Genomic DNA, 18527 nt, shown 5'->3' on the forward strand with positions numbered 1-18527 from the left:
ACTGAAAATGAATCTTTGTAAAGGAAGCAAAGGGTTATCAGTTGATCAGAGATGTGAAATATCATTAAGACTTGGGGAATAAAAAAGAGTGGTTAGTAGTTAGGGATGTCATTGGTGATCATTAGAAGAGCTGCTTTTGGCAGATTTAGTTAGGTCAGAAATCATGGTACAATGAGCTAAGAGTGAGGATGAGCTAAAGTAGAAGTGGAGAGGTGGAAGATGTTTCTTTTGGAGGGGGAAAAAAAGAGTAGTACCTTCAGTGGCTACAGGGTAAGAGCTGAGTTCTACTTTGTTAGGAGCTCACTGAACATTTACGTTAGTGGAGGAGGTAGTTGGTAGAGCCGTATCAGAGGACATGTGTTGATGATAGAGTTAACTGGAGAATTTACCCTGACTATATATTGCTTCCTTTTAATTGGTATTGATGAAAGAGATGGAGGTGAATTATAACCAAGTGATATTCAGTGGAAGAGGAGAAAAGTGGGCTGTAGTATCTACTAAAAGGAAGGAAGTAGTTTTTAATCCCTTGAAGGCAGAGTCATCTTTATTTTAATGCCCTGTAACACCCAATATAAGTCATGTCCTGTACTGGGAGTTACAAGATTTGTAAACTATGAATAACTAGTAAATCATAGATAGCACATGGTAATATTTGATGAATACATAAAGAAATACGTTAAAGAGATGGTTTAAGCACATCAGGGGGATCCCTGGGTGGCGCAGCGGTTTGGCGCTTGCCTTTGGCCCAGGGCGCGATCCTGAAGACCCGGGATCGAATCCCACGTCGGGCTCCCGGTGCATGGAGCCTGCTTCTCTCTCTGCCTGTGTCTCTGCCTCTCTCTCTCTCTGTGACTATCATAAAAAAAAAAAAAAAAAAAAAGCACATCAGGTGATCTTTTTGATGAACTTTCTCATCAAGCATTTGCCACAGACACTGGTATTTGGTGGGGAGATCTTGAAGGATGCCTTGGGTCAATGGGATTTTACTAGTGAAGCTAGAAAGCCTTTACTGCCATGAAATTCACTTCTTAGGCCTAGTGTGTGCAATTTTCTATATGGTGCCTTTGTATCTTAGGCATTGTGTACCATTCAGAGTCACCCTATTTACATTGAAAAATTACAAGGTTGAAGAAATTGAAAAATGACCAGGATGATTTATCTTTTATGTTACATTTTTCTCTGTTGTCTAATTAGTCAAAAGCCTGAAAAAAAAAAATGCATGGGCTATATTTGCAAAGGTCAGTAGCTTTGTATTCTGTGTAACTAGGTGAGAGAATGGAATTTAGAAGTCAAATATAACCTGAGAACATGCTCCGTGTTTTTTGCTTACAAAATTCACTCTAAAAAAATTTTATACTGATTGAATTGACTTTATGATTCATTGTGAAAAGGGCACTGTAAGGTACAGACAGGGACAAGCCATATGACGTTATATACAGGATACCAGGCCTTGTCTGTTGAACCATTTATGGCCTTAGAAAAATTCTTATGATATGTCTGACCTTTGAAGAATCAATTAAACTTGCTTAACATTCTACTCCAAAACTTTAAAGAATATTTTAATAGGAAATAAGAATATGTTGATTGTATATTTATTTTATAAGTATATATAGACTTAGTTTTTGGTTGTTTTAAGTGGTTATTAGAATAAAAATTTCACATTATACTAATTGTTGTCTAGTCTTTAATAAATAAAGGAACCTTAGTGAGCTGTCTAGTCTTAAGAAAACAAAGGGTTAAGGGTGCCTGGGTATTTCAGTTGGTTAAGTGTCTGTCTTCGGCTCAGGTCATGATTCTAGGGTCCTGGGATGAGGTCCCACATCAGGTTCCCTGCTCAGTGGGGAGTCTACTTCTCCCTCTCTCTCTCTGCCCCTCCCCTTCCCCCTGCTCATGCTCTCTCTCTCTCTCTCTCTCTCTTTCTCTCTCTTTCTCTCACTGTCTCTTTCAAATAAATTAGTAAAATCTTAAAAACAACAACAAAAAAGAAAACAAAGTGGTAAATGTCTCTGTAGGAGGAGAATAAACTTCACTGAGTGCCTATGTGATGGGTGATTCTCTATTAATGGGAATAATAATTAGAAACCAAATCTGGATGCCGCATGCATTCATTGCTCCCGGGATGACATTGCATCCAAGCCATCTTAAGAGACGTAGCTAGATAATATGTCTGTTTATCTACACACATCTGTGTTCCTCTGTTTTCCTAGATATATTAAATACCATCAGTTAACACTGTTACTTCCACGTCTAATCAGACACCACAGTGTTTGTTCTAGCCTCTCTTCTTGATACACTGTTACTCTCTTCTCCAGCTGTGAGAAACCTCATTCTCATTGTTTCGGAGTGTTTACTGTCCCTTGACTCACAATGGGGTTACATTCCAATAAACCCACTGTAAATTGAAAACCTCTTAAATTGAAAGTGCATTTAATACATGTGGCCCACCAGACATCCATCGTAGCTTAGCTTAGCCACCCTTACCTGTGCTCAGAACACTTAAATTCACCTGCAGTTGGACAAAATCATCTCACACAAAGGTTATTTATAACTATTAAATTTATCTCATATAACATATTGAATATTGCGCTGAAAATGAAAAACAGAGTGCTGATGGGCACAGGTCGTTGGCAGCATGTCAGCCACTGACCCTCATGCCCACTGGCCGAGTGGGAGCCAGGTCGTCTCTCCCGTCACGAGAGAGAGTCCCACCCCATGTCGCTGGCCCAGGGCAAGATCACAAGTCAAACTTCCAAGTACAGTTTCCACTGAGTAGTATCACTTTCACTCTATCATAAAGTCAAAGAATCATAAGACAGGGGCCATTGTATTTGCTCAATTTACCCTTTATGTAAATAATTTCCTACACACCTCAAGCCCCTTTAGGTGTGCTAGCACCTTTTTTTCAAAGGGAAAGAGCATCATTTCTTTTGTATCCTTAACATTGTTCTTCTTTTCACCTTCTGCTTCTCTTGAGATATTATTGCTTGTGTGGATTCATTCTTGTGTTTCTTTCAGTTGAGGCTTCATTGCTAATGTGATATTTTATTTCTAATTCTTTTTGAGTTGTCATTTTATTTGTGAATTTTCTAATGCTCGTTTATGCTGTTCTTTCATGTTGACTATCATTTTAAAAATGTTCTTCAGCTTGTTTTGAAATCAGCACATTCATGCTCTTTTAGCAAGTCTGTTTTCCTTCTCATTCTTATTCTTTTTAATTATAATAATTTGACCTCAGTACTTTTCTGTTGCTGAATATTTTTTTTTCGCTGTTGTATTCTCAATGTTTATTTTTTTATTTTTATTTTTTTTTGCTCTCCTTTGTCTTTTATTTTTTTTTTAATTAATTTTTATTGGTGTTCAATTTACCAACATACAGAAAAACAAACTAGGGGTGGTGAATATTTTTTTTAAAGATTATTTATTTGACAGAGGGAGAGCGAGCGAGCACCAGCAGGGGAGAAGGGGAGAGGAAGAGGGAGAGGCTGAAGCAGGCTTCCTGCTGAGCAGGGAGCCCGATGAGGGACTTGATCCTGGGTCTCCAGGATCCCACCCTGGGTTGAAGGCGGCGCTAAACTGCTGAGCCCCCCGTGCTGCCCACCAGATAGGTCTTGTAGCTGTTTTCCATCTGCTTGAATTTTGGGATTGGTGGATACATTTTGTCACCTCATTTGATTGAAAATATTCTCCATATGTTTGAATTATTCTAATTGCTTTTTTCTCTCTATGTGAGGATTTGGAAAAATACAGTAACCATGTTGCCATCAGCGTCATGATCTTTCCAGAATCCCTTAGAGCTTCTATATTCTTGATGTTAATTGTAAAATTCAGTAATAAATTAGTTAAGGAGAAATTATATTAAGCATTCATTTTTAAATCTTAATTGTGTATTTATAATTGAACTAGATGAGGCATATCTGTGAATATGTTTTCTCCCATCTGGATCAGTTGTGGGTTTGAATTTAAGGGAGTGTATATGTGAGAACATCCTTAGCCTGCTGGCAGGTGACACACTCTAGCCTGGAGATTTCCTCATTATTGCCTCACCTACTGTCTGTGCCCACAGTCTCAACATAGTAGTTAGGGAGAAGGACTTCAGACTTTACAGTGAACAGTTAGTGACTTTTTTTCCCCCACTTCTTCGCTCTGTGTTGTCAATTGGTATCTAAACATTTCTAGAATGAAATTTTAGAATTTAATGTGAGGCTTTTGGGAAAGAGATTCCTTAAGGAATAATAAGCTTAAAAATTTTTTTGGAACCACAGATATAAAAGATTTAAGGCTATTGATTAGGCACAGGCATATAGGGTAAGGTAATTAGGATCAGTTTCTGAACATGTGTTATTACATTGCTGTTATCACAGGCACCAGTAAGTGCAAGAAAGTCAGCAAAATCCAGCTGTCCTGGCTCTCTCTCCTTTCTTTTCTTCCTTTTCCATCCTCCTTCCACAATCCATCCATCATATTACGTTAATCCTTCATCCTCCTCCTCTTCTCTGTACAGGTGGTTCACGTATTTCTGTCCTGATTCTGTTGTACCTTATTCTCTCTCCATATTTACCCCACATTCATGGGACTCTCATGTGTAGAATGTACGCTACATGTAGGTTGTGTGTGTGTGTGTGTGTGTGTGTGTGCGCGCGCGCGCGTGCATGCACCCATGTGCACTTGCATCTTGTGTGGATATTTCCTAGAGTTTGGAATGAATGCTTTGAAGATTTCCAACTCAGGTTATTTTTCCAACTTTTTCTCCAGTCAGTGGTAACAAAGTTTGTTACTATGAATACCTTAAGGAATAAAAGTAAACTCTCAAAACTAACTACATATTTAATTGAACTTAATTTTTGGTGATTATAGGATTTTTAGTTCTCTTCCCTTTTTTTAAGGATCCATAAATTAGGACCAAATTTACTGTGACCATTGCATAATACCATCAAATATGACATATATAAGGGAACCCCCGTTTACTGAAACTTAAGCCCTGTGGCTCTAGTGCCTTGTTGGCCCTCTGCCTTGTGCGTAATAGGTGTTCAATGGATTTATGGGTGGAATTCATAGTTCATATTAAGTGTAATTCATCATATTATTCTGAACCAAGAAAAAAATGGTCTTTTCTATGATGGTTTTAATTTCAGAACACTTTGTTTCTCCTTGGAAGTACATTAACAAACCACACTGTACTCGAGAAGAAATTTAGATTGTTGTGCAATGTATGTGAAATACAGCGAAGGAGAAATTCCTTTTACCATCTCACATAATAAATCAAATGGCAGACTGCTGAGAGAATAGGAACACTAGATAGATTTAACCCTATGACCTTTTCAATAGCCAGATCTTTCCAGCCCTTGTGTATGATACTTTGTATTTAACTCTTATTTGGGAACTTGAAGGTATTTTGAAGTAATTTGTTAGAAATATAAATATTTGTCGCTACATATTAATGTGTTAGTACCTTGGGTAAGAGATAATTTCTTCTAATATACTTGAAATATCTGTTCTTTATTAGACTATATAAAAGATTTTCAAACTTCTTGACTTTTATAGCCTCTGTTAGAAAATAATTGAATCAGTCTAGTTCAGTAAACATTTATTGACTACTAGGTACTGTGTTTGGCCCTGGAGAGCCAAAATGAATAAGACATGATACTTACCCTCAGGAAATATAAATAGATGAATACAATGCAGTGGAGTAAGTGAGATAGCTGTGATAAATGCAGAAAATATTGCAGAGACCTGGACTTGCTGAGGTGATCAGGATTGGCTTCTTGGAGGAGGGGACGTTGAAGAATGAGTAGAATGTAGTCAGGTGATGGATGGAGGTGGGTTTGCAAAATGTTCTGGAATGGCAGATGAAAGAGAGAAGTGGAGAATACCATGTATGTTCAGCAATGCTGGAGGATTGAAGAGAGGAGAGACAGGAAGTGGCGTGAAATGAGGCCGATCCATGCTTACCATGTGAAGGTGCTTAAACTTTATTTTTTACCTCAGTGGCTTTCATACTTTAAAAGAACAAAAGAGCATTAGAATCCTTCCTTCAAAATTTAAATGAGAGCAAGTATGTGCAACAGATAGGAGAGAATGTAGAATATATATATTTTTAATTTATTTATGATAGTTACAGAGAGAGAGAGAAAGGCAGAGACACAGGCAGAGGGAGAAGCAGGCTCCATGCACCGGGAGCCCGACGTGGGATTCGATCCCAGGTCTCCAGGATCGCGCCCTGAGCCAAAGGCAGGCGCCAAACCGCTGCGCCACCCAGGGATCCCGAGAATGTAGAATAATATAAATTCCAAGAATTGTTTGGGAGTGATGTTTGACAGCATCTGGTGACTAATTAGGTACAGGTGATGAGGTTGACTCACAGGTTTTCTGACTGGGTGATTAAATAGGAATTGACTCCATTGAGTGTAATATTGAATGTAAAAACAGATTTTGTGGGGTATGATGATGAGTTACTTTGTATATGATGGAAGGATGTGGCGTTGGAATTTCCAATGGACACTTGGTACTTAAGACCGTGGAAGCCCATGAGATTATTCAGAGGTAGCAAATGGGCTGAGGTAGACTCTTGGGATACTAACCTTAAGGGGAGAAAGTGGAAACGATTTGGAGAAGGGTGAAGAGTTTGAGAAGAGTCAAGAGAAGGTGCTGACTTGCAGACTGAGGGGATCCAGAGTTTTGAGAAGGGTAGAGAGTGATTACTGTATCAAATGCAATAAATGTTCAGTATTGGAAGGACTGAAATGTGTTTGTCAATGGGGTCATCAGTACTCTTTTCCAGGAACATCTCTTCAGGGTGTTGGGGGCAGAAACTTGAGTGTGGTGGGTTCGGGAGTGAATGGGAAGTGTGGAAATAGAAATAGCACATGTAGGATACTTTTGAAAAGTTTGATCAGGAAAGGAGAAAGAATAGCTAGAGGAAAATGCAGTTTGGAAGGGGTGAGAATATTTGTGGATTCGGGTTAAAGAGACAGAGAGAGGAACATCTAGATTAGGAAGGAGAGGAGGTAATTGATGACGCTAGCTTCCCAGGGGATGAGAGAGTGGCAGATTGCAAAGGCCGAGGGAAGGCAATTGGCTTTGACCTGGAGTAGAAAAACTTTATTTTCTGAAATGAAGAGAGGGAGGGCATACTGGATGTCTGGGTGGGTATATATTTCTGTGGGTATATATTTCTGTGCATAGGGGTTGGGAGTTGAAGAGAGAACATTCCTAAAACCTTCACATTTCTCTAAGAAGTAACATTGTTTGTGGGGAGGAAGTAAGAACCCAGGTAGGGACTTGACAAGAGAGGAGGAGATGAGGAAAGGAGAGGGGAAGCTAGGGATGAGTAGGAGGATTGACTGTGAATTTGTAGTTGTAACGGGCTGTAATTAGCTATAGCAAAAGATACAGGAAAAAGTGGAAGGTAATTTTACTGCTCCTGAATTGCAGTTCTGTAATTCAGAGGTTAAAGGGCATTGAGGGTAGTTGTAAGAGATTGGTATGATTAACCAGAGGTTCTGGGATTGTTAGTGAAAGAGCATGAGGCTGATGATAGTTTTTGAAAAAATTGTGGAATCTGAGGACTGAATGCCACTATGATAATGTTCCCAAACTGTTGCAAATTGCAATCATCCGAGGATCTTTAAAAACTACTGGTGCCTGGCTCTTCCTCACGAGCTTTGTAATTGAATTGGTATTCATGCAGCCTGCGCATTGGGAATGTGACTCTAACATGCAGCAGTATGTGAACCACTGCTTTGGAAGGTGGAAGAGCAGGTAAGGTGGAAGATCTGGAACGAGAGAAGATTGTGCTCAGTGTGGAGATACTAACACTCAAGATTTCTGAGGTGAGGACACATTCAGCTGAAGTGGACTGGAGTTGAGACAGCCATGGAGTTGGGAGGGCAAGTATGGTCTCCGTCTTCAGCACGGAAGACCCTGAAGCCCACTTTCCCAGTACTACTTGCTTTTCAGTGGGTGAGGACTCTGTGAGAAGAGAGGGCAGTGCCCTCTGGCCTGCTGATTGGGGAACAGGGATTGAGGATCTGATTTAATAATAAGACTCAAACATGTCTTATTCTTGTTTTTAGAAATTAATAGTGCAAAACATCTTTGATGCAAATAAAAAAAGCCAACAAAGTAATGAAGCTAATGAGAACTTATCTAGAAGCAAGAATAACAGTAGTCGAAAACCAGCACTTATGATGTGCTGATATCAAAATGTCCCTTTATGGGCACTTTGTATGTTCATATGCAGTAGAATCTTTGTACCAATGCTCTGCATCTTGTGACTGTGTAACATCTGAATTTAGTACTGAAAGTCTAGAAAGCTGTAGTCCTCTACTAATTTCAAATTATAAATAGTAAACTATAAAAATAGCACCTGTAGCATAATTAGCACACATAACTGTAGTAACTCACTTTTTTTTTACCAAGTGGTTCTTCCATGTTTAACATTGTGTCATTTGCCCTTGGACTTGGAATTCTCCTTAAATCCATTAGGAAGCCCCTTGCCCACCCATGGATCCAGACCATAAGTTGAAAATCACTGACTTGGGGTTGCAGGCCCTACAGTTAACCTTGGATAGAAATATATTAATCAGACAGTCATCTCAGGGAGGCGGTTCATTGCAGTGTCCAAGGATAGGAAGAATGGGTAGTTGTAGTGGTTGTGGTTGAAATTCCATACTGTGCTCTCAGTAGCCTGGAATTGACAATGTATCCAGAGGTCTTTCTGTGATCTTCCACACATCTTTCTCTGAGTTTGTATGAAGATGCCCATTTTTTCATAATTACACTCACACTCGGAAGTAGTCAGTCTTGGGTGAGAGTGCTGTTTTCTCAAGGCAGTGGATGGGTGTGAAGAAAGAGGTAGGAAAAAGAAGAAAGGAGGGGATTTGTCAGCATAAATTGGGATTTCAGTTTTCCACAGTGCACTGTAATTTGGTTCCCTGGTCTGTATTTTGATGAATGTAGTACTTACCAATTGCTGGGCCTGGAATATCGGTGCTTCCTCCACCACCTTCACCTGGGAAGCTTCCCCTGGCTAGCTCCCACTCACCTGGCTACCTCCTTGTGCTCCCACAGGCCTCAGTTCTGTGACCACTGTCTGTGTAAAGAGGCCTGAAGTTTTCAGGTAATGCCACCCTGTCTAGCAGTCATTCGGATCTTCTCTGATCATCTGGCATGTGCTTTACATCTCTGTCCCAGTATTAATTTTTTTTTACCAGTACCTGAAACAAGATCAGTTTGTTTACACATCTGTTTCTGTGTCAGGGTTTCTTAAGTTCAACACTGTTGGCATTTGTGGCTGGATAATTCTTTGTTCTGGGAGCTGTCTTGTACCCTGTGGCATGTTGAGCAGCATCCCCAGCCTCAAACCACTAGATGCCTCTAGCACCCTCTCCCAGTTGTGACTGACAGTGATGTCTCCAGACGTTGCCAGATGTCCCTTGAGGACGAGGGGTAAGTCATCTCTGGCTGAGATCTCGGAGGACTGTTTGATATTGTTCCTTATATTTCCAGTGCCTGGCACAAACTGTTCATTCAATCACTGTGAATAACCCAGAATTTGAAGGTTGATTAATATGGAGTGGATTCATCTCTCCTCACCTCTATCACTAGAATCTCTGCAGAACTAATGCTGAGAAGCCCTTGATACCTAAAAATACATTTCTGGCAGATACCAGAGGATCCTGACTTCCTACATCCTAGCCCTCAACTAGCTCTGCAACCTGTGTGATGGAATGGCTTGCCTCTTGGCTTCCATTTGTTTTTAGCTCTAAAGTGGAGGCAAGAAGGTTGTAATGAAGTCAAATGGGCAACATGTTTTCACACATTTAGCACAGTATGTATTCAGCACGCACTAGTTTAATACTCTTGATTTGAGTGATTGACTGTTTCATTCATTCCGCACAACTTGAGTGTGTAGTATAAGCTGGTCCCTGAGCTGGAACAGCTGGAGAGTGCATGAATTACTTAACTTGAGTGTGTAGTATAAGCTGGTCCCTGAGCTGGAACAGCTGGAGAATGCATGAATCACTTCCACACCCAGCAGGTCCTGGTGTTGAGGAGTTCCTGCTCTCATGAGCAGAATTGTGATGAGCTTTGTATTACCTAAGGTATGAGCCAAGTGGGAGAGAGCCCTTGGGAGAAGACTGACCTGATGAGATGTTGGGAAGGCTTCTCTGAAGAGAGTCATTTGTGTAGAGGCTTGGTTTCAAAAGGCAAAGTGTGGAAGAGCATCCCAGGCAGAGAAGACGCTGTGCCCTGTGGGTGGGGACAGTGAGTGCCCAGAGAGAGCATGGGGAGATGTGTGCCAGGCTGGCAGCCATGAGAGAAGAGGGTGAAAAACAGGTAAGAATCTGCTTGGGTGTATTTTTGAAATTTGAGATTGCTCACCACCGTGACTGTGGGTGGATTAAAGCTGTTTTCTTTTTCTCCTGTACATTTTGCCGTTATTAGTCTTAGCTTTTTTCTTAGCAAGTTGGCTTTCCAGAATATCCTCTCATTTCAGTCATTCACAAATGTGTTAAGGATTTGGAATACCCAGAAGGATAATTAGCCTAGGAGCATTTTTTTTTTTTTTAACAGCTTGCTTGCTTGTTTTTTTCTTTCTTTCTTTTCTATTTTTTTTTTCTATTTTTTTTTTTTAACAGTTTCTTTACTCCAGTTACTTTCACATGTGTCTTTAACATCCATTTGAGATAAAATGAGCTGGGTTTTATTGTCCCTGTTTTACCAATGAAGGGAATACTGTTGTGTTACCTGTTCTCTGTTTGCAGCCTCTCTCCTCTGTTTAGGAGACAGAAGAATTGGTGCAGGGGATGTTATGTGAATCATACAAAGACTTCTCTAATGAAGGAGGGGGGTGCCCCAGCCCCCATGGCTCCTGGTCTTGTGACTTTGGTGACTTGGCCATTTGGGACGAGTTGCGGCTTAGTCTCTTGTGCTGGTGTTATGGAACTTTAATATATTAATCTTCTAATTTGTTAATATATTAATACCATTTGGATATTATTGTTATTCAAACATTTAGTAAGAGATGACCTATACAGATACCTTTAGAAGATATCATCTTTATAAAAGATATGATCTAAGCGTTTATATTAATACATATATTTAACTTTTGAGTAATTTACATTTTATTTATGTCATGTGACATAAATTATTGTATAGTATCAAATCTTAAAACCTCTCAAACAGGTTAAATATCCCTTTTTGGTTTATGCTTTTTAATGAAAACACATGGAAGTGAAATAACATCAATGAATATATTGTCATCCATGCCAATTCATAAAATCTCCTATTCCAAATCAAATATTTAAGATAAATATGTGGTCTAATTTTTTTTTTTAATGTGGTCTAATTTTAACTTTCTCTGTCTCTGATAAAGAACTCTTATTACCCTATGAGTATTAAGTAACAGCAGTACAACAGCAGAGGGCACCAAATACCCATTTCAGTCTTAACACATTTTCTTGATCGCTTCCCTTTCTTCCTCCCTCCCTTCCGTTTTTCTAATACAAGGGACCTTGAATGGCAAGAGTTTGAACTGTTTGTGTCAATTTATATGTGTTTTTTTTTTTGTATGGTACAGTATTATAAATGTTTTTTCTTCTTTATGATTTTTTTTCTAGCTTTATTGCAAGAATACACTAATACATATAGCATACAATATATTTATTAATTGTTAAGTTCTTGGGGATCAGAAGTATACTGAGATTTTCTGCTACATGAGGGGAGAAGGGGACTCTGTGCCCCTCACCTTCATGTTGTTCAAGTGTCAACTGTACTTAAAATCATTAACATTTAAACCATATATTTTTATAGTAAATGGTGGGATTTTTCCCTTGGCTAATTTTAGAACATTTTAAAAGCACATTAAGATATCAGTGTGTTTTTTTATTCAAACCTTTTGCATTTAATATTATGTATCAAATTCTTTTAAAGATCTTTATTCAGTAGAATATCCTATCTATAATCAAGAATAAAATTTTTAATTTTTCCTACCAAAATATTCTTAGGTGATAAACCAGTTCTTTATACTATACTTAAGAAATCAAAAATTATTTAGACCATGCATTAGAAATATGACACCTCAATCATTACTTTATAAAACGCTATATTATTATTTGTCAAGTACATATTTTTCCTATATTCTATTTTAGGACTCGGTTGCTATTTATAGATGCATGTACCTCTGTGTGTTAGATTATATATATAACATTTCCTAGTCTTGTGTATCCTTGATCTCTGGTTTCAAAGCAGATTTAGAATTAGTTTTTTTTTTTTAATCATTTACTCATCTGCTTCACACAGCATCAAAATCAGCTGATGCTTAATGCTCACTGGTATAAATCAACTTTAAGTAGAAATCTGTACTATTTGGTACTATAGGTTGGACTCCACACTTTCTCAGGAAAAGGAATTATCTTACTAGGTAACTTTAGAAATAGTCCTGAAAACTGTGACTTTAGAAAATGATTCAGAAATAAATAAGTTTAAAAATCAGGACTGCTGAAGTGAATGATGCAAGAGTAAAATTTTTTTTTTCTAATTTTTTTTTTAATTTTTTTTTTTTTTTTATGATAGTCATACAGAGAGAAAGAGAGAGGCAGAGACACAGGCAGAGGGAGAAGCAGGCTCCATGCACCGGGAGCCTGATGTGGGATTCGATCCTGGGTCTCCAGGATCGCGCCCTGGGCCAAAGGCAGGCGCCAAACCGCTGCGCCACCCAGGGATCCCGATGCAAGAGTAAAATTATTGCCAACATTCTAAATTTCTCTAAATCATCAGATAAAATGACATATGCTTAAAATATAATTTTAATGTTGGTTTTAGGGGACAAAGCTACCAGGTGTTTCAGCAGACATGATTTAACCTAGCATATATTCACATACATAATAATAATAAATGTTATAACAAGGATGCATCATTTTCTCCTCTGCAGATTGTAAGTTGTTTTCTTGTTGCTGGGGTGCTGCTTATGGTATGCATGTGTGTGGATATGCTGAAAAATGCTGGGCTTGAATAAAGATTCATCTCCTGTTCATAGTTCTGTCATTTTCCTTGGGTTTTTCACTTGCAGTACAATTTTACTTGCTACTCTTAATGTGATTGCTACAGGTTCACTTGCAGTGCTGAACAAGCAATCCAACAATTTTTTTCTATTGTTGCATTTATGTAATATTTTAAGTCAAGTTCTTTATTTAGTATTTGAAATGGCTAAATCTGTATTTTCCTCTATACAGAAAATACAACGCTGTAATGGGCTTAGCCCTTAAAATGAAAATGTCAGATACATCTGTCTTACTAGCTTTTTAAGTACGTTGTATGTCTTTTGCACTTACTGTTGAATTTTACTAGCAAATTTACTAGCAAATGAGACCGTTTCATTTGTATATATTTTATAATTTAGCTTTTCTTGTTGCCCCTTTTCAAGTAAGTACAAAGGCTTTATTTTCTTACAAGCATCTTACATATAATAGACACTCCACAAATATTCATTGAATTTAATCTTCTGCTGTGATGATGTAAAAGGGAATTTGCAAGCATACATTTCAAATGTTCTTAATAAAGGTGACAGAGCAAGCGTATTAACATTCCTTTTTTTTTAAATTTTTATTTAGTTATGATAGTCACAGAGAGAGAGAGAGAGAGAGAGAGAGGGGCAAAGACACAGGCAGAGGGAGAAGCAGGCTCCATGCACTGGGAGCCTGATGTGGGATTCGATCCCGGGTCTCCAGGATCGCGCCCTGGGCCAAAGGCAGGCGCCAAACCGCTGCGCCACCCAGAGATCCCTAACATTCCTTTTAAAGACTTTCCAGGATTAGGTAGCCTGTATGTGAAATTGTTAACTGTAAGATGATTTGAATAAATTCATTTGCTCTGGATTTGATTGTCTTATGATTAAGCTAAGAGATCCTTGCAGTTTGATAGATATTTCTGCTCATTTGCCTGTAGCTAATCTTAGTGTGAAATATTAGAATATCAAGTGTATCTATGATCAACTGCCATCTCCATGCATTTAGCTAAAGTCTTACCTTACAACTTTGCTGGTTATCTACATTTTATTGTAATAAGCCTGTAAGTCAGTAAAATCCATTGTCAGGTACTTGAGGTCATATGCAGGGCTTGGGGATGAGTCATTTTCTCCTTTTCCCCTTCAGTCTCCCTGTTTTCACCTGCTTTTATTATTGCTTTCTGTTTTCATTCTCTTTTTCAGACTGTGGCTTGCTTGTAGGTAGTTTTTGCCACAGTGACACAATCAGCACGGAGAGGTTGTGATAAGAGGAGCTGCACACAATCACATCCAGATATCATGGTACCAGACACTAGATAACCTTTCAGTTGTCCACACACATGGGCTTTCTTCTGGTGCACCTCCGGGAAGAGACAGTACCAGAGCAGATCTCGGGGTGCTGAAAGGGGCCCAGATGTGGTTGACATCAGAGGAGAGAGATTAAAAGCCGACCTTGTATCCTCACTCTTGCATTCTTTTTTCTTCAGGCCACTCTTGCTGCCTCAATAAGTTCCTTACCAAACATGTTTGATCTTACATTTTTTGGTAGTAATGATCTCCCTTTCTCCTAATAGAATTTTGTAGATCTTTACTGGAAAGACAATATTTACTAATGTATTGTGGTTGGCTTTCAATTTTATGTGATGTTCCCTCATACATAGTGACATACATGTCTGTGTACCTAAAGTTGATGTAAGAGAATGTTTTATCTTTTTCTGTGATATAATGAACTGTATTCCCCAGCATAGTGCTGGGGCTATAGCAGCAACTTAGCTATCAATATTAATAATTTTTATATCAAGAATATTTTAGATATAATGTATTATAAATAACTTTTATCATTCAGATTAACATAATTTTTGTATTACACTTTCAGCGTTTAAAAAACAGATACGAAGCACAGTGGTGTTAGAAATAAAAGAGTAATGTACGCATTCTTCACCCCTTCCCATCTTCTACATTCTCAGTACTGTTGCATACTTTTATCTTCCCTCATCTGGATGGCTTCTGTTTCCTCCCAATTCATATTCATGACTCTGATCTTCTTTTCAGCCAACATTGCTGGTGGATAAACATCTATTAAATTTGATCATGTCCTTCCACTCTCTTAAGGCTTTTAGGTGATAGTTCTCAAACTTTACTGCATGACATTGAGTTCTCATTAGGCAGATTCTGATCCATCCAGATCTATTCATACTGATCCAGGCTTGGTATCAGGCCCAGGAACCTGTATTTTAACAAATAGCCCTGATGATTCTGAGAGGAGCACTGCTTTAATGGCTCCCGAGCCTCCAAGATGAAGTTCAGAAGCCTTTGTGTGAACCTCTGTGCTCTCAGAACCGACCCTTCGTCAGCATTCTTTCTCTTGGTCATCTGTGGCTTCATCAACATCCAACCTGTCATATCTCCTGCCTTAATCCTTTTTTACATTTTGCTATCTTTCTGCCCTTTCATAGTTACCCCTTCAGAGAAGCTCTCCCTGGTCACCCAAGGTGGAGTTGGTGCTTTCTCTGTTGTGTCCCTTATTGTACCTTGCAATCCTCCTCTCTTTAGAGGACCATTCCTACTGTATTGTCATAGTGTCTTTACATGTCATTCATTATTTGTGAGGTTTGAATTCCATGACTAGAAAGTCATCTTATTTGCCTTTGTATCTCCAGTATCTTGCACAATCACAGGCGAATGCCTAACAAATGAATTAAATATGGGAATAAAATGCAGATCTTGGTTTTTTTTAAGTCATATTTTATATACTATAAATTTATATTACACTCTTTAGATTCTTCAGCTGTGGTATAGAAATTATTTCCCACTTTCCTTTAAACTGATTCAGTTCAGAGCAGAGTTTTAAGCAAAGGAGGCAGAATTAGTAATAATTATGGAAATAATTTTTGAAAGAGCAGCCACTTGAGACTTTTTTTACATTTTTCTTTAATTGAGGTATAATTGACGTACAACGTTACATTAGTTTCAGGTTTACAACGTGATGATTCGGTATTTGTATATATTGTAGAATGATCACCACGGGAAATCTAGTTAACATTTGGGAAATGCCTCTTGAAGGATGGGTAAAATTTGACTTAAGCGGTTGTAAGGAGAATGAGAAAGGAGCATCATCCTGGCATAAGCAAAAGCATAAACATGTGACACTACATGGTTCTGGAAGATACAAGTGGTTTAGGGGCGCCTGGGTGACTCAGTCATTTAGACATCTGCCATTGACTTACGACATTATCCTGGGGTCTTGGGATCAAGCCCTACATCGAACTCTCTGCTCAGCAGGGAGTCTGCTTCTCCCTTTCCTCCTCCTCCTCCTCTTCCTCAGGCTTGCACTCTCTCAAATAAATTTTAAAAAATCCAAAAGAAAAAAGATACAAGTGATTTAATTGGGCTGTAGTAGAAGATATAGGTGTTGTGGGTAGAGATGAAATTGGAGGAGTAGGCAGCAATATATTTTAGAGGATATTTTGGGCTTTGCAAAGAAGTGTTTGCTTTGCAGAGATTGTATCCTTGGATTAGAAAGTGCTATTGAAGCCTCTTCAGCTAGGAAGAAACATGGTCAGATGGGACGAAGATTGAGACAGAAGAAAAACCAGTTACGGGAATTTGTTATAATTTTATGGTAGCAGAGTTGATTAGCAATTTAAAATAATTTTATAAATTTTTAATGATGTCCTTTGTTCATTCTGCCAGGTACTCTGTCTTACACAAGACGAGTAAGACATAGTTACATAGTTAGTTTCCATAGAGTACAGGAAAATGTAAATATATAAAATACAGCCAAGGCATATGTGTTTGTGATGTATAGTAGATATAAAATGTTATGGGAGCTGGATTCATTGTGGACTAATTTTCCTTGGGAGAATTAGGGTCTTGGTGGAAGAGAAGGGATGAGAACAGAACAAAGAAGAATATTTTGGGCAAAGGAATAAGTAAAACGATTAATGGATGGGGGACTGTGGTTATGGTATGAGAGCTTGTTTGTTAAGGCTGGAAAAATATTTGGTATCAGACTGTAAAGGGCCTTGAATGTTGTGCTGAAGGATTTTGTATTTTATCCTGGAGTCATATTTTCTGATTATGAAAATAATATATATTGACTGTATACCATAAGAAATATAGGGAAATATAAAGAAAAAAATATTCTATAATTCCATCACAAAATATAATTACAAATATATTCATGTATTTCTTCCCAGTGTTTCTCACCATGGTCAGATACATACTGAAGCATTAAATAAATGAAATCAGAGCCACACTGTGTGTGTGTGTGTGTGTGTGTGTGTGTGTGTGTGTGTAATTTTATCTCACTTAAAATTCGAACAGGAGGGGTTCCTCATTCGCTCAGTCGGTTAAGCATTTGCTTCAGCTCAGGGTCCTGGGATCCAGCCTTGAGTTGGGTCCCTGCTCAGTGAGGAGTGTGCCTCTTTCTCTCCCTCTGCTCCTCTCTGCTCCCCTCCTTGTGCATGTATTTGTGCACACATTCTCTCCCTCTCTTTCAAATAAATAAAGTATATATTAAAAAAAATGGAACAGGAAATTTTGCCATGTGGTTAAATGTGCCCAGAAAGCATGATTTGTAGTGATTGCAGTATTTATTCTACTATATGGCTACACTTAAATTATTTATCTTTCCTTATTGTTAGATTATTTAGGCTTCAATTTAAAATAATGGCTACCATTTCACTGAACATCTTTGTACATAAATCCATGTCAGTCTTTCTGATTATTTAGGAGAGAGTTCTAGAAATAAATGCACTGGATCAAACTGACTTTAGCCTTGCAATGTATTTTGCCACACTGCTCTTCTAAAAGGCTGCTATTTAAATTCACGCCAGCAGTGTGTGGGTTTGATTTTCATTGTACTCCTGATCTAAGTAGTTTTTAGTGTTACTGTGTGCTAATTTTATAAATGGTATCTTGTAGTTATTTTAACAGTTATTTCCTTGACAACTAGTTTGAGCTAGTTTTTCCCTATATTTATTGACTCTGTTTCTTTTACTGTGAATTGTCCTTGATCTTTATGGTATTCTCCCTCTTACTTTGGCATTAGTATTTTTCTTGCCAATTTTAAGAAATATTTATATAGATTGTAACTCTTTCAGTCTTATTTCTGGGACATTTTCTGATTTCTTTTTAATATTTTTATTGTAGTGAATTTTAAATTTAAGAGTTTAAGAGTTTCAAAAGCTCTTTCTCATCTTGAGATCAGATATATTCACCTATATTTTGATTTAGCTTTTAATTTGTATTCTCCATTTCTCTTCTAACCCGTGAGAACGGCAGCTTTTTGGCAGAAGAGTGATGTGGTTGGATTTGTGCTTTTGTGGCTCTGTGGAGTTGTGTTGGAGTAGAGACTAGAGGCAGTGAACACTAGTGAGAGGAGAAAATAAGTGTCCAAATGTGGTACAGTGATAGTGGGGATAGAATGGAAGAGGAATGATTCTCCACTGATGATCTGGGAGGCACAGCGGGTTCAGTGGCATCGTGGACATAAGGACATTTAGACTGTGAGATGCTA

The 18527-nt window shown here is 38.2% G+C and overlaps 1 protein-coding gene across 7 annotated transcripts in view; it reads left to right on the top strand.

Moving 5' to 3' along the window:
* The window catches only part of WDR7 (WD repeat domain 7), a 358780-nt gene that overhangs the window by 83106 nt on the left and 257147 nt on the right, over positions 1–18527 (top strand). The gene's annotated exons all lie outside the window — the stretch shown is intronic.

The sequence above is a fragment of the Vulpes lagopus genome, chromosome 24 (assembly GCF_018345385.1).
Source record: "Vulpes lagopus strain Blue_001 chromosome 24, ASM1834538v1, whole genome shotgun sequence".
Taxonomy (NCBI): Eukaryota; Metazoa; Chordata; class Mammalia; order Carnivora; family Canidae; genus Vulpes; species Vulpes lagopus.